Consider the following 17,071-nt stretch of genomic DNA (forward strand, 5'->3'; position numbering starts at 1 on the left):
CGATTGTGATAAAATATTGCATTATGAAATGTGAATAGTCTTTACTTGGAGTTTCGCGTGGCTTGAAGCAGTCACAGCTAGCGTGCTATTGATTAAGAAATTGCATTATCGTCTTTCTAATTACTTCATGATCGTAGATACGATCATACCCGGTCGTGAAGTTATTCTTATGACTAAACAATTTCCTAAAGGACCAGAAAGTTCTTAAGGGCGCAAAAACAACTGTAACATCACACAAAAGGAAATTCAATATTAAAGCTGATGCAAGGAGAGGATAAAAAAGTTTTCCTTTTGTGAATGTAACACGCACATTGGACTACTGATATTGGTGTCTGTAATATAGGCAAAACGCATAATTAAAATGAAAATAATACTGAGGAGATGATAGAAATGAGCACTGCTAACTGATTCAATATTTCCAGAAAAAATTTTTATTCTAACTCATATATCGTACCTTATACTTAGTACTACAATAACGGTAGATTTTTATGTTCGTTTCATGTCCATTGAGCGCTATTTTATATAGCCATTGTCCACTTGAGTCGCTCGTGCATCGTTACGACAAGTTACAACAGTTCTTCTTTTTACACTTCACTCAAACGTAGACAGAACACCTTTTTATTTATTTACTAAAAAATTAGATCAGACCGCCACAAATCTGCGTCCGTCTTACTTAAGAAAAACAGCACAAGTGTTTAGCCCTCAAGGCTTCATTTGTTCTCCAGCGAACAAAAAAGTGAAGGATCGCATATCTATCCGTATTCTTGTGTTTATGTTGCCGCCCAAAGACGACGAATTACATTATTTAGGAAATTCCACCATCGCTATGCGACGCCTTATTACACAGTAATCATTCTTTATAAACAAGTATTTGCCTTCTGGCTGAAAGTATTAACTATTTGCTGTTTTAATGAAGCCAAAAATAGAGAATATCATAGTGTGTGTGTCTAAAGTTTCATGTATGGAGCCAAATGTCAGAGAATTCACATGTAAGTACTTGTGTAGTATAAAAAGGTGCGGCCTTCAAACTTTTTTAGAAAGCAGATAGGAGAAGCCTGGCTGTCCACATTTGTCTTTCGTCTTCCAGCCCTCAGAAAGTAATCACCTGTCAGGCTATCATATAAATGATTTCTAATATGAGGAACTGATTTTGACTAACTAATATGTTGTACGTTTATTAATACACCGTATCACTTGTTTATCTCAGTATATATTGTGTTATAAGTTTTAGTTTCCAGCTTTTCTCACGGGCAAGACACGTCACTTCGATGTGGCTTCCATCCGCCATTTGCGTGATTTTATTACCAATTTACAATGACCATTGTTGCTTATCGTGCAATCAGGGCCTTCAGTCATTCACAGAAGTCGGAGATTTCTTTAATCGGTCATACAGTACAGGGCGGTTATCAAATCACGATATGCAATTTGTTGCTGTTGTGGTCTTCGGTCTCAAGGCTGGTCTGAAGGAGCTCTCCATGCTACTCTATCCTGTGTTACCATCTTCATCTCCGAATAACTACTGCAACTTACATCCTTCTGAATCTGCTTACTGTATTCGTCTACAATTTACGTTTTCTAAAATTCTATTGGTCCACATTCTCTGCTGCGCCTCTGTCAAAACCAACCTGGTACACTTACAAACTACATCCTCGTAAATTTTTATTTGAAATATTTGACTGAGTGGCGGTGGAAGCGAACTCACACCTAGTAGCCGGGGAGCCGGCGGTTTTCTATCTTCCTCGGCGAATGCGGGCTGGTTCCCCTTAAAAATGGTTTAAATGGCTCTGAGCACTATGGGACTTAACATCTGACGTCATCAGTCCCTTAGAACTTAGAACTACTTAAACCTAACCAACCTAAGGACATCACACACAGCCATGCCCGAGGCAGGATTCGAACCTGCGACCGTAGCAGTCTCACGGTTCCGGACTGCGCGCCTAGAACCGCGAGACCACCGCGGCCGGCTGGTTCCCCTTATTCCGCCTCAGCTACACTATGTTGGCGATTGCTGTGCAAACAAGTTCTCCAAGTACGCGTACACCACCATTTCTCTACCACGCAAACATAGGGATTACACTCGTCTGGTGTGAGACGTTCCCTGGGGGGGTGGGGGCGGGGGGGGGGGGGGGGCACTAGGGGCCGAACGGCACAATAACCCTGAAAGGGTGGTTCGGTGTGGGGCAGCGGAGTGGTGAAGAGGACTGCAGTAGTCGTCGTGGGGTTGTGGACCACTGCGGCTGCTGCGGGGACGGAGTCCCTCCGCCGTTTCTAGGCCCCAGGTTAACATACAATACAGTACAGTACACACCTAGTAGGATATATGAGGGGTGTGAAAAGTGTCAGACGTTCAGCGACCACTGTGGTGGGCACACGTACTTGTGTGAGACAGCGTTATCAGCACGTTACAGAGTTTTAAAAGGCCTCATTCTGCATCTCCATTTGGTTGGCTGGTCAAATAGTGCAATATCCAGATTGTGGGGTGCTCGATTGTGATAGTGGCCCGATGTTGGACTACATCGGAACGCGAGGCTAACCACACCATTCGTTAATGCACTGGTAGAACACATTTCCCCCCCCACAAGGGAGTGTCGCCATATTGTGCACCAAGCCCATCGTAACCCCTTCACATTAGCTTCTGTCATTCATGGAAAGCACGGCGACGGCATGGATAGAAGCCCCATTCTTCTAATGTTTTAGAGTAACTGAGCTGTGCTGCCCCTGGCGTCGTGATTTAGGCGGCCGTCGGGTATCAAAATGATTCAAATGGCTCTGAGCACTATGGGACTTAACTGCTGTGGTTATCAGTCCCCTAGAACTTAGCACTACTTAAACCTAACTAACCTAAGAACATCACACATATCCATGCCCGAGGCAGGATTCGAACCTGCGACCGTAGCGACCTCGCGGTTCCAGACTGTAGCGCTTAGAACCGCTCGGCCACTCCGGCCGGCAGTCGGGTATCAATTCAGGTCAAGAGTGGTAGTGACTGACGGCACTCTGACGGCACAACGGTATATTCCGGACATCCTGCGTCCTCATGTGTTACCTCTCATGCGACAGTGTTGTGGTGACGATTTTTCAACAGTACAATGCATGTCCTCACATGACACGGGTCTCTATGGACTGTGGGTGTTTTTGGGTTACCCCCTCGGCCAGCAAATCCCCACATCTGTCCCTAATAGAACATGTGTGGGACCAATTCGGACGCTAACTCTACATCAGTGCAAGTATCCAAGACATTAAGGAGCAGCTACAATAGTTTTGAAACATCTTAACTTAGGAGAGGATACAACGACTTTATAACACTCTTCCCAATGGAAACAGTGCATACATCCAGGCAATAGGTGTGCAACGTCACACACTATAAGTGAGCTCATACTGCCAAGTTCTTTGTAAATTTGACTCAAATAACGTCATACATCTTCTCAACCAATGAATTTTCATTTCGTTCCATCTTCCCCTTCTCGGCGAGTTACTTTGTTTCAATGTGTAGCGTAAATTAAAGCACATCGTAACCATAAACTGAAATTTTAGTCGCAGTCGGGAACCGTGTGACTGCTACGGTCGCAGGTTCGAATCCTGCCTCGGGCATGGATGTGTGTGATGTCCTTAGGTTAGTTAGATTTAAGCTGTTCTAAGTTCTAGGGGACTGGTGACCTCAGAAGTTAAGTCCCATAGTGCTCAGAGCCATTTGAACCATTTTTTTTAAATATTAGGTTTTTTTATTTTAGTCGTGTTTTGGAAGCTTTGCATCATCACCGCTGTTTAATTGAAAGACTTTTCTCTTGTTTTTGCCTCGTATGCAAGGCTTTTGAGACGATAAAAATTAATGTTGCCACACATGTTCAGGAAACATGATAGTGATGGAAAAACAGTATGGAGACTTGTACCTACATTTGCTGTAAGAGACGTGAATGTACTGCAATGAATTGGTTGATTCCTGCTCATACGACTGTGCATCATTAGAAAGGAAAGAATATTTCCACATCTGTAAGACCTTAACAGTTAATCACTCGCTTACAGTTTTCATGTTCTTGTTACTGTATGAGAACGAGCATGATTTTATTATAATTGTTGTGCTCTTTTGTATAACAGTTGCTGGAAGCATTTTACTTAATAGTTTAGTGAATGAACAAACAATAATGTTGTTAATCGTATTACTGCTATCATTACGATTGCGCAACCCCAGCCACTTCTACTCTACACCCATGTTTCTCCTAAATTTCACCGTAGCAGAGTCAGTATGAACTGTTGTGGGCTGATAATTTGCTTTAACCTTCATAATTTTTTATAATCATCTGCTCTTGGAAAGTAATTTTTCTCGTTGCTTAATATTTGAACACTAAGGTAATTGGTGGCAACATAAAAGTTAATTGAGTGTATTGTGCATAAAACAAAATGGCTTGTTGGCGTTGGAGCCCATCAGAATGAGGTAAGCTTGGAAGCAGCTGCTAGTGCTGACGCATTGAGAGAGGTCGTTGACCTTACCCAGCGTGCGAGTAGTTTGACCCCTAGTCAGATACATAAATTACAGGTGCGATTTGATCATTATCAGCATAGAATGAATGACTTGGTCTGTGTATAGAAGCAACAAACTCAAGTGTTACTGGCTTGTAGTAATACCCTTCGGGAGTGGTTTCAAAACAGTGGTAATGCTGTCACTGATTAGCACACAGAAATAAATTTGAAGGACATGTTAAATGAGTGTGCCGATATTCAGTGGACCATGTAGTCGGATTCCTGTATTTCATGTTAGAATGTGAATAAAGAGCTCACACCCGGGAATTAACTGATTTAGATTACTTGAAGTTAATGGTGTTGGCGGTGAAAGACAAGCTCCGGAGGAAATTTCAAAGCCATTCAACAAAAGGAAACTTAGGAATTATCTAGAACTAGAATAACTAAGCTCATGCCAGCTCGTGCACTACTGCAAGTAATTTACTATACGTTATGAGAGAAAGCGAGGCCTCACGGAACCTTTAATACACTCCTGGAAATTGAAATAAGAACACCGTGAATTCATTGTCCCAGGAAGGGGAAACTTTATTGAGATATTCCTGGGGTCAGATACATCACATGATCACACTGACAGAACCACAGGCACATAGACACAGGCAACAGAGCATGCACAATGTCGGCACTAGTACAGTGTATATCCACCTTTCGCAGCAATGCAGGCTGCTATTCTCCCATGGAGACGATCGTAGAGATGCTGGATGTAGTCCTGTGGAACAGCTTGCCATGTCATTTTCACCTGGCGCCTCAGTTGGACCAGCGTTCGTGCTGGACATGCAGACCGCGTGAGACGACGCTTCATCCAGTCCCAAACATGCTCAATGGGGGACAGATCCGGAGATCTTGCTGGCCAGGGTAGTTGACTTACACCTTCTAGAGCACGTTGGGTGGCACGGGATACATGCGGACGTGCATTGTCCTGTTGGAACAGCAAGTTCCCTTGCCGGTATAGGAAGGGTAGAACGATGGGTTCGATGACGGTTTGGATGTACCGTGCACTATTCAGTGTCCCCTCGACGATCACCAGAGGTGTACGGCCAGTGTAGGAGATGGCTCCCCACACCATGATGCCGGGTGTTGGCCCTGTGTGCCTCGGTCGTATGCAGTCCTGATTGTGGCGCTCACCTGCACGGCGCCAAACACGCATACGACCATCATTGGCACCAAGGCAAAAGCGACTCTCATCGCTGAAGACGACACGTCTCCATTCGTCCCTCCATTCAAGCCTGTCGCGACACCACTGGAGGCGGGCTGCACGATGTTGGGGCCTCGCCGATACCCCAGGAGCAACAGTGTCCCTAATTTGCTGGGAAGTGGCGGTGCGGTCCCCTACGGCACTGCGTAGGATCCTACGGTCTTGGCGTGCATCCGTGCGTCGCTGCGGTCCGGTCCCAGGTCGACGGGCACGTGCACCTTCCGCCGACCACTGGCGACAACATCGATGTACTGTGGAGACCTCACGTCCCACGTGTTGAGCAATTCGGCGGTACGTCCACCCGGCCACTATACGCCCTCGCTCAAAGTCCGTCAACTGCACATACGGTTCACGTCCACGCTGTCGCGGCATGCTACCAGTGTTAAAGACTGCGATGGAGCTCCGTATGCCACGGGAAACTGGCTGACACTGACGGCGGCGGTGCACAAATGCTGCGCAGCTAGCGCCATTCGACGGCCAACACCGCGGTTCCTGGTGTGTCCGCTGTGCCGTGCGTGTGATCATTGCTTGTACAGCCCTCTCGCAGTGTCCGGAGCAAGTATGGTGGGTCTGACACACCGGTTTCAATGTGTTCTTTTTTCCATTTCCAGGAATGTAGATTATGTAGCCCAGATTAAGAAAAGTGTAACACAGTTAGGTTTAAGTTTTACGGAAGGACAAGTAGTAACCCACGTGTTGGATGGTTTATTCCGGAGGGTGGTCAAAGAGCTTCCTTTTTGTCAGGAGCCTAGAATATTGTCGCATTCAATGGATTAATAAGGCAGGTGTAGTCAAGGGAATTTCTTGATCACCTTAGGGGAAGCTGCGTTGTAGGTCATTTAGTCAGCGAAAGTGAGCAGACGGAATGGAGAAAGTTTCAGGCAGGGTCTCATCATAAAAATAATGGGAAACGAGGCCAGTCGGATAAGGGAATTTTAAATCTGAGGTGTTGAAACTGCAACAAAGTAGATCACATTAAGAGGAATTATTCGGAAGAAAAGTAAAGATCGCAGTTACAACAACTATTGCACCAAGGTCAGGGTACTAATTAGTGGTATTAAGTATGGGTCTAGCATTTACCATTTGTTTATGCTGTATTGAACAGTAAACCAGCTTGTGCGTTGTTGGATTTAGTTAGCTTTTCTTCAGCCGTTAACTATGAGTGGTTTCTGAAGAATCAGGGAATTTGTAAATAGGGAAGACTGGTGATGGAAAAGGGGCAGAATCTGACTGCAGACAATTAATGGTAAACGGAAGTGTGGTATTAAAGTGACGTAGGAGAAAAAAATGGTTCAAATGGCTCTGAGCACTATAGGACTTAACATCTGAGGTCATGAGTCCCCTAGAACTTAGGACTACTTAAATCTAACTAACCTAAGGACATCACACACATCCATGTCCGAGGCAGGATGCGAAACTGCGACCGTAGCGGACGCGCGGTCCCAGACTGAAGCGCCTAGAACCGCTCGGCCACCAGTGCCCAGCTGATGTAGGAGAACTTCTCTTGGAAAATGAAGGTGATTCTCGTAAAAATTTAACCACTGATTGAATTCTTAGAGCTGATGTTGTTGGCTAGCTCGGTGTTATTCCAGATTCAGCAGGCCAGAGTTGTTATTCAAATTTAAGCCTCGGTCCCTTCTAAATTTTGTTAGCGTGGAAAACAGAGTGATATCCTTTCGTAAGGTAAATATTGAAGAAATTTTCAATACAGGAGAGGAGGAGATGGTCTGCTTGGTTATCTTTGTTAAGGGTGAGGCTGAGGCCCCTCACCGATGTCTTTACTAAGAAGTTACGGGTGGCCCAGATGGTGGAGTATGGTACTGAACAAGTGGATAGAGTGCCGGTTAGGAAGTCCTTGAACAGGCTCTACCCACCCAGAAGATACACACTGAAAAAAAAAAAATGGGGGAAATGTCGGAACAAGTGATAATTTGTCTTTCTAAATCTCCATATGCGGCTCTTATTTTTTTGTTACCGAAAGTGAATGGTGAATATCATCTGTTAGTGAACTAAGTAAGTTGAATGAAAAGGTATGTGCTCCCTGCCGCCGTTGGATAAGCAGCCGCTGCAGCAAGTCGTATAACCCTAGCTTACTTATTTGTTAGATAGTTTAATTAATTTCTTTGCGTGTTTTTGGGTACTTGCATTGTTTAATTCATATATTTCGGGCGTATTATAGTATTTGACAGTTGTAGCATCGCGCTTCAGTGTTTACTTCGTAGATTCTTATTTAAATTGCGTGTGAGTTTCGTATAGGAGGTACAATTTCGAGTTTTAGTTACTGTAATCGTAAATTCAGCAGATTGTAGCGCAGTCGTTAGGCATTTGTACAGGTTAGTTGATACATTCTTTGTGTGTTCCGCTTGCGTTATCTAGGCACGGACTCGTGTTTCAGTAACTGTTGTTAAACATCAATTAGAATGGACAGGGACTGCGATTGCTGTGTTCAGATGAGGGCTGACTTGGCATCCCTTCGCTCACAGCTGCAATCGGCGCTGACTTTGGTCGCGCAGCTTGAGGCTGTTGCCAATGGGCACCACTGTGGGGAGCCGGACTCGGGTATCACGGGGATGTCAACCTCGTCCCGTCTGTCCGCAGATCGGTCTGCCGCTGTGGTTGCCCCGGTTGCTGCCCGCAGTGGGGCTGAGCCCTCGCCTGTGGTTGATTGGGAGGTCGTTCCAAGGCGTGGCAGGCAGCGAAAGGCGTCCCCGGAGGCTGATCAGAAAGCCTCCCCGGTGCGTCTGACAAACCGGTTTCAGGCACTGTCTCTGGCTGAGCCAGATGCAGCCGCTTGCCCTGTTTCAGAGGATCATTCTCAGCCTTCAAGGTCCGGGCAATCGCAGAGGGTGGGCTTACTGGTAGTTGGGAGCTCCAATGTTAGGCGCGTAATGGGGCCCCTTAGGGATATGGCGGCTAAGGAGGGGAAGAAATCCAGTGTGCACTCCGTGTGCATTCCGGGAGGAGTCATTCCTGATGTGGAAAGGGTCCTTCCGGATGCCATGAAGAGCACAGGGTGCAGCCAGCTGCAGGTGGTGGCACATGTCGGCACTAATGACGTGTGTCGCTTTGGATCTGAGGAAATTCTCTCTGGATTCCAGCGGCTATCTGATTTGGTGAAGGCTGCCAGTCTTGCTTACGAGATGAAGGCAGAGCTCACCATCTGCAGCATCGTTGACAGAACCGACTGCGGACCTTTGGTGCAGAGCCGGGTGGAGGGTCTGAATCAGAGGCTCAGACGGTTTTGCGACCGTATTGGCTGCAGATTCCTTGACTTGCGCCATAGGGTGGTGGGGTTTCGGGTTCCGCTGAATAGGTCAGGAGTTCACTACACTCAGCTGGCGGCTACACGGGTAGCGGAGGCTGTGTGGCATGGACTGGTCGGTTTTTTAGGTTAGAAGGCCTCGGGAAAGTGCGGGATGGGCTGCAATGTCAAAGGGTGCTTGGCAATTACAGGACGTGCTTGGATCAAGGAACAGTCGGAATTATAGTTGTAAACTGTTGTAGTTGCGCTGGAAAAGTCCCTGAGCTTCAAGCGCTAATAGAAAGCACGGAAGCTGATATCGTTATAGGTACAGAAAGCTGGCTAAAGCCTGAAATAAGTTCTGCAGAAATATTTACGAAGTCTCAGACGGTGTTCAGGAAAGATAGATTAGGCAGAATTGGTGGTGGAGTGTTGGTGTCTGTCAGTAGTGGTTTATCTTGTAGTGAAGTCGAAGTAGATACTCCGTGCGAATTGGTGTGGGTGGAGGTTATACTTAACAGCCGAATTAAGTTAATAATTGGCTCCTTCTACCGACCCCCAGACTCTGATGATACAGTTGCGGAACAGTTCCGAGAAAGTTTGAGTCTCGTAACAAATAAATACCCCACTCATACGGTTATAGTTGGTGGGGACTTCAACCTACCCTCGGTATGTTCAAAACCAGTGGTAGGCAGAAAACGTCTTCCGAGATTGTCCTAAATGCATTCTCCGAAAATTATTTAGAGCAGTTAGTCCACGAACCCACGCGAATTGTAAATGGTTGCGAAAACACACTTGACCTCTTGGCCACAAACAATCCAGAGCTGATAGAGAGCATCATGACTGATACAGGGATTAGTGATCACAAGGTCATTGTAGCTAGGCTCAATACCATTTCTTCCAAATCCATCAGAAACAAACGCAAAATAATTTTATTTAAAAAAGCGGATAAAGTGCCACTAGAAGCCTTCCTAAAAGACAATTTCCATTCCTTCCGAACTGACTATGCGAATGTAGACGAGATGTGGCTCAAATTCAAAGATATAGTAGCAACAGCAATTGAGATATTCATACCTCATAAATTGGTAAGAGATGGAACGGATCCCCCGTGGTAAACAGAAAAGGTCCGAACGCTGTTGCAGAGGCAACGGAAAAAGCATGCGAAGTTCAGAAGAACGCGAAATCCTGAAATTGGGCTAAAATTTACAGACGCGCGAAATTTGGCACGTACTTCGATGCGAGATGCCTTTAATAGGTTCCACAACGAAACATTGTCTCGAAATTTGGTAGAAAATCCGAAGAAATTCTGGTCGTATGTAAAGTACACAAGCGGCAAGACGCAGTCAATACCTTCGCTGCGCAGTGCCGATGGTACTGTTATCGACGACTGTGCCGCTAAAGCGGAGTTATTGAACGCAGTTTTCCGAAATTCCTTCACCAGGGAAGACGAATGGAATATTCCAGAATTTGAAACACGAACATCTGCTAGCATGAGTTTCTTAGAAGTAGATACCTTAGGGGTTGCGAAGCAACTCAAATCGCTTGATACGGGCAAGTCTTCAGGTCCAGATTGTATACCGATTAGGTTCCTTTCAGATTACGCTGATACTATAGCTCCCTACTTAGCACTCATATACAAGCGCTCGCTCACCGATAGATCTGTACCTACAGATTGGAAAATTGCGCAGGTCGCACCAGTGTTCAAGAAGGGTAGTAGGAGTAATCCATCGAACTACAGACCTATATCATTGACGTCGGTTTGCAGTAGGGTTTTGGAGCATATACTGTATTCAAACATTATGAATCACCTCGAAGAGAACGATCTATTGACACGTAATCAGCATGGCTTCAGAAAACATCGCTCTTGTGCAACGCAGCTAGCTCTTTATTCGCACGAAGTAATGGCCACTATCGACAGGGGATCTCAAGTTGATTCCGTATTTCTAGATTTCCGGAAAACTTTTGACACCGTTCCTCACAAGCGACTTCTAATCAAGCTGCGGAGCTATGGGGTATCGTCTCAGTTGTGTGACTGGATTCGTGATTTCCTGTCAGGAAGGTCGCAGTTGGTAGTAATAGACGGCAAATCATCGAGTAAAACTGAAGTGATATCAGGTGTTCCCCAGGGAAGCGTCCTGGGACCTATACTGTTCCTGATCTATATAAATGACCTGGGTGACAATCTGAGCAGTTCTCTTAGGTTGTTCGCAGATGATGCTGTAATTTACCGTCTAGTAAGGTCATCCGAAGACCAGTATCAGCTGCAAAGCGATTTAGAAAAGATTGCTGTATGGTGTGGCAGGTGGCAGTTGACGCTAAATAACGAAAAGTGTGAGATGATCCACATGAGTTCCAAAAGAAATCCGTTGGAATTCGATTACTCGATAAATAGTGCAATTCTCAAGGGTGTCAATTCAACTAAGTACCTGGGTGTTAAAATTACGAACAACTTCAGTTGGAAGGACCACATAGATAATATTGTCGGGAAGGCGAGCCAAAGGTTGCGTTTCATTGGCAGGACACTTAGAAGATGCAACAAGTCCACTAAAGAGACAGCTTACACTACACTCGTTCGTCCTCTGTTAGAATATTGCTGCGCGGTGTGGGATCCTTACCAGGTGGGATTGACGGAGGACATCGAGAGGGTGCAAAGAAGGGCAGCTCGTTTTGTATTATCGCGTTATAGAGGAGAGAGTGTGGCAGATATGATACACGAGTTGGGATGGAAGTCATTACAGCATAGACGTTTTTCGTCGCGGCGAGAGCTTTTTATGAAATTTCAGTCACCAACTTTCTCTTCCGAATGCGAAAATATTTTGTTGAGCCCAACCTACATAGGTAGGAATGATCATCAAAATAAAATAAGAGAAATCAGAGCTCGAACAGAAAGGTTTAGGTGTTCGTTTTTCCCGCTCGCTGTTCGGGAGTGGAATAGTAGAGAGATAGTATGATTGTGGTTCGATGAACCCTCTGCCAAGCACTTAAATGTGAATTGCAGAGTAGTCATGTAGATGTAGATGTAGAAGATCAGTCCCATTGCCAGACTTACATTCGTGTTTTGGTTGGCTCAATAGGACACGTGTATTTACTACCTTAGATCTTAAGCTGGTGTATCAGAGGAGAAATCAAACTCATTCACTGCATTTGCCGCTGACTGGAATTTCTTTGAATTTAACTGGGTTCCATTTGGATTAGCAACAGGTGCTACTTTTTTGTCACAACTAATGGATGCTGTTTTTCTGATGCAAAATTTCAATTGATATCATTATCTAAATGATTTAGTAATATATAGTAATTCTATTCAAGAGCACCCGTTGCACCGTAGAGAAGTTTTTAATACTGTTACGAAAGGCGGGTCGCCCTGCGAATCCGCAAAAGGTTGTATATGCCTGTCCCTCAATGAAATTTTTAGGGCACATAGTTTCGGGTGAAGGAATATGTATTGGTCATAATAGAGTAAAGGTCCTTAATCAAGTTTCTGGACAACGTAGAGTGGAGCAAGAAACAAGATTTGGAGGCACTGCGATTTTTTTTCAGGTAATTTATTGAGGGACTTAATGTAAAAGCGGATCCCCTCAATGAATCACGACAGAAAGGACGTAGATTCAGTTGGAGTCCTCCGTCGCCGGCGTTCCAGGCGTTCAAGCAAGTGTTTCAGTTAGCTCTAGTGTTAGCCTGACTTTAATGATCAGTCCATTCTGCATACAGATGCTTCGCCCAAGGAATTGGGGCGGATGTCTTGCAGGAGAAAGGGGGGGGGGGACGATGGGAAGGCAGTGGCTTATGTCTTTAGAAGATTGAATGAACTGAAAATGAAGATACTCCATTTAGGAATCGGAAGATCTCGCGGTGTTGTTTGGTATGGAGAAATTTAAATATTATTCGTAATACTGTACGTTTGTATTGGAAATGGATAACCAAACCTCAGCTGGGCGTTGGCCAGGACATACAAAACTGGGCGCATTGATAGTTGGGCTGGTTTCGAGTTTGACGTATGTAGTATGAGAGGTTCTCAAAATGTTATGACGGATGGAGTAAGCCAGATGTTTGAACAGTAACGATAATCAAGCGAAGGATGCAGTAAAAGGGGAACAGGATCACACCTCCTGCACAGCTTTGATCCTTACACAGATCCCTAGTTTGTTCTGGGTATTAAGAAGTTGCGGGATCGTGACCCGCGCATAGGCGATATTAAGCAAAAGTGAAGTGATACAAAAATACGTATTACGAGATGAGGAGGTGTGTTACAAAACGTGTTGTCGGCCGGCCAAAAATAGCTGCCCCTAACCAACTAATTCCATTATCATTGAAGCATTTCCATTAGTCTACGGCGGGACGCCACTTGGGAGTGTATAAGACACGTGAGAATATTAGACTGCAGTTTGTATGGCCTAGAAAGGATAAAGACATTAGGAAGACAGTTGGCAGCTGTGAAGTTTGTGCCGCTAGCAAAGTAGCGCAAGCTAGTAATATAGGCTGTTTAGATCTAAACCAATAGATAGATCATTCCAACGCATGTACATTGAGTTCATAGGTCCTTTCCAAGGTCAAAGGCTGGTAATAACAATATTTTGGTCTGTGTTTATGCTTTTACTAGATTAGTTTGGTTGCTGCGAAGTAGGGGTGCAACGGCTCAAGCAGTGATTCAGAATTCAAGTGGAATTCTGCGCCTTCGTATTCCATACTAACACGTAATACGAGCTATTCGACAGTTAAGTGGCTTTAAACACTTGTCTTGAGGAACAGGGGTACAGCATCTAACAACCTCGTATGTGGACTACATTAATCGTAATCAGTGATTGGCCTCATTGCGTATCACAACAAGGACCAGGGGGCTCAAAATGGTTCAAATTGCCCTGAGCACTATGGGACTCAACACCTGAGGTCATCAGAAGGACGAGGAGGACTGGCACAGTTCGCTTCCTTGGTTGGCAACGGCTTTGAATACCGGTCGCCGTTAGACACACAAATTTACATCTGCCAAGCTACTTCTGACGTATCTGGTGGTCACTCGACTCTGCGATTTATGGTCAATACAAGACGACCTGTCGCTTGAAGGTAAAGATGTTCGAGTATAATGACTTTCCTGGAGACTATAAATCTACTCTGTAGGAATCAGCATGGGTTTCGAAAAAGACGGTCCTGTGAAATCTAGCTCGCGCTATTCGTCCACGAGACTCAGAGGACTATAGACACGGGTTCCCAGGTAGATGCCGTGTTTCTTGACTTCCGCAAGGCGTTCGATACAGTTCCCCACAGTCGTTTAATCGACAAAGTAAGAGCATATGGACTATCAGACCAATTGTGTGGTTGGATTCAGGAGTTCCTAGATAACAGAACGCAGCATGTCATTCTCAATGGAGAGAAGCCTTCCGAAGTAAGAGTGATTTCAGGTGCGCCGCAGGAGAGTGTCATAGAACCGTTGCTATTCACAATATTCATAAATGACCTGGTGGATGACATCGGAAGTTCACTGAGGCTTTTTGCAGACGATGCTGTGGTGTATCGAGAGGTTGTAACAATGGAAAATTGTACTGAAATGCAGGAGGATCTGCAGCGAATTGACGCATGGTGCATGGAATGGCAATTGAATCTCAATGTAGACAAGTGTAATGTGCTGCGAATACATAGACAGATCCCTTATCATTTAGCTACAAAATAGCAGGTCAGCAACTGGAAGCAGTTAATTCCATAAATTATCTGGGAGTAGGCATTAGGACTGATTTAAAATGGAATGATCATATAAAGTTGATCGTCAGTAAAGCAGATGCCAGACTGAGATTCATTGGAAGAATCCTAAGGAAATGCAATCCGAAAACAAAGGAAGTAGGTTACAGTACGCTTGTTCGCCCACTGCTTGAATACTGCTCAGCAGTGTGGGATCCGTACCAGATAGGGTTGATAGAAGAGATAGAGAAGATCCAACGGAGAGCAGCGCGCTTCGTTACAGAATCATTTAGTAATCGCGAAAGCGTTACGGAGATGATAGATAAACTCCAGTGGAAGACTCTGCAGGAGAGACGCTCAGTAGCTCGGTACGGGCTTTTGTTAAAGTTTCGAGAACATACATTCACCGAAGAGTCAAGCAGTATATTGCTCCCTCCTACGTATATCTCGCGAAGAGACCATGAGGATAAAATCAGAGAGATTAGAGCCCACACAGAAGCATACCGACAATCCTTCTTTCCACGAACAGTACGAGACTTGAATAGAAGGGAGAACCGATAGAGGTACTCAGGGTACCCTCCGCCACACACCGTCAGTTGGCTTGCGGAGTATAGATGTAGATGTAGATGTGTATCAAGTGATTCCTCAGTGGAGGTTGGCCACGGAAAATATAGGGGAACTGCACAGAAGTGAGACAATGCGATACAATAAGCCAAATCCTTATAGAATTTGAGATGAGGTGTGTATTAGAAGCTTCCAGAGCGTCAGTAAGACCTCTGAAAAAGTTATAAAAATTATAGTTCCGATTTAAGGATCCCTTTAAAATAAGTAGATTTATCACCTCGGTCATTGTTAGTCCACTCACAAATGAGTAAAGAATTTAGAATTCATCTCATGCAGATTAAGCGGGGTGCTAAAGGCTAAGGGAGTTTGTTTTGGCGTAGCGCCGAAATAGGAGAGCTGGGGGAGTATGTGTCGAGGTTGGCACTGTATAGAAAGGTTGGCCATTCTTCCAGAGAGTGGCAAGGCGGAAGGAGACGTCAGTTCGTGAGTGGCAACCGGGAAGCGCTAGTTATTGGTACCTTTAGCGTTGGGAGCGCGAACTACAGCTAGTCGGACAGTTGATACTGGAGTTGCCTGTGTGTTGTGGCGGCCACCAGTCCATTGGATCATAAGAAGGAGACCGTTAATGCGTGAATGTAGACGATGTGGAAGTAGCCGTGCTCTTCCCACTCCCGGGTTAAAGGTACTGATATTTGTGACATTCTGCTAGGAGTAGTGGCGAGCTGGAGAGCACTTGGGCTGTGTCACTTCCTGTCAGCGTTGCTTGCGGAAGGCACTATTTGTTAACTAGTTTTCTATATCAAGTTAACTCGTATCATTTGAATGTTGTGTAATGAGTGTGAAGCTGTACGCTGTTTCTTATTATCTTTACTAGAAAAAGAAGAAGAAGTGAACTCATTTGATGATAACATTTGTCATTTCTGCATATTAATAATAGTCTGTTTCTGGTTACTGTTAATTATCCATTTGAGTTTGAAGTTGTCGTGTACTAAAGATCTACCCCATGTGGGAAGTAGTGTAGTGTGACGTATTTCGCTGTCATCCAGGGAAGTTATATCTGCTATATGCTTGACTACGTGACCGTTTGATATAAACTGTGTATTACAAAATAATGTGCATCTGAAAGGTCATATTATAATGATATTTTCTGAAGTTGTCATTTTATCTGTTAAATGGGAAAGGTGTCAAAATTTCCATTTATCTGCTTTTAACTCCTGCATTTTAAATCATGTTAGTAATGATATCTAGTTATAAGCAGTTAGTTTTCTGAGTAATCTGCCATTAAACGTTGCTGGTGAGTATCCTACTTGGAGTAGATTGGTAATTCTGTCCTGTATTAGTACCAAGTTTGTTGGAATTAACATTTTGGGGAAGCCATATTAGAGATTGATGATATTGTGATTAGTAATTAAAATCTTGAGCTCAGATTCTCACATAGCCTTATATGTTTCAGAAAATTAGTTACACCTGTGTGATGCCATATTACGTATGAATATTACTGCAGGAAAGGTCCATTCACCGTCTAGGCATGGTTGAACTACAGGCAACACGACACGTGTACCTCCTTCCTTGTGGAATGACTGGAACTGATCGGCTGTCGGACCCCCTCCGTCTAATAGGCGTTGCTCATGCATGATTTTTTACGTCTTTTGGCGGTTTTAGTGACATCTCTGAACAGTCCAACGGACTGTGTCTGTGATACAATATCCACAGTGAACGTATATCTCCAAGAGTTCTCGGAACCGAGGTGATACAGAACTTTTTTGGATATGTGTATTATGAGAGATCCTATATCACTGTGAGAGGATCTACGGATGATTGAATACATAAACCAATAAATTGTCACTTGGATCAGTAACTTAAAAGAATTAGATATTTGCATTTGTTTA

Source organism: Schistocerca gregaria, chromosome 1, assembly GCF_023897955.1.
Source record: "Schistocerca gregaria isolate iqSchGreg1 chromosome 1, iqSchGreg1.2, whole genome shotgun sequence".
Taxonomy (NCBI): Eukaryota; Metazoa; Arthropoda; class Insecta; order Orthoptera; family Acrididae; genus Schistocerca; species Schistocerca gregaria.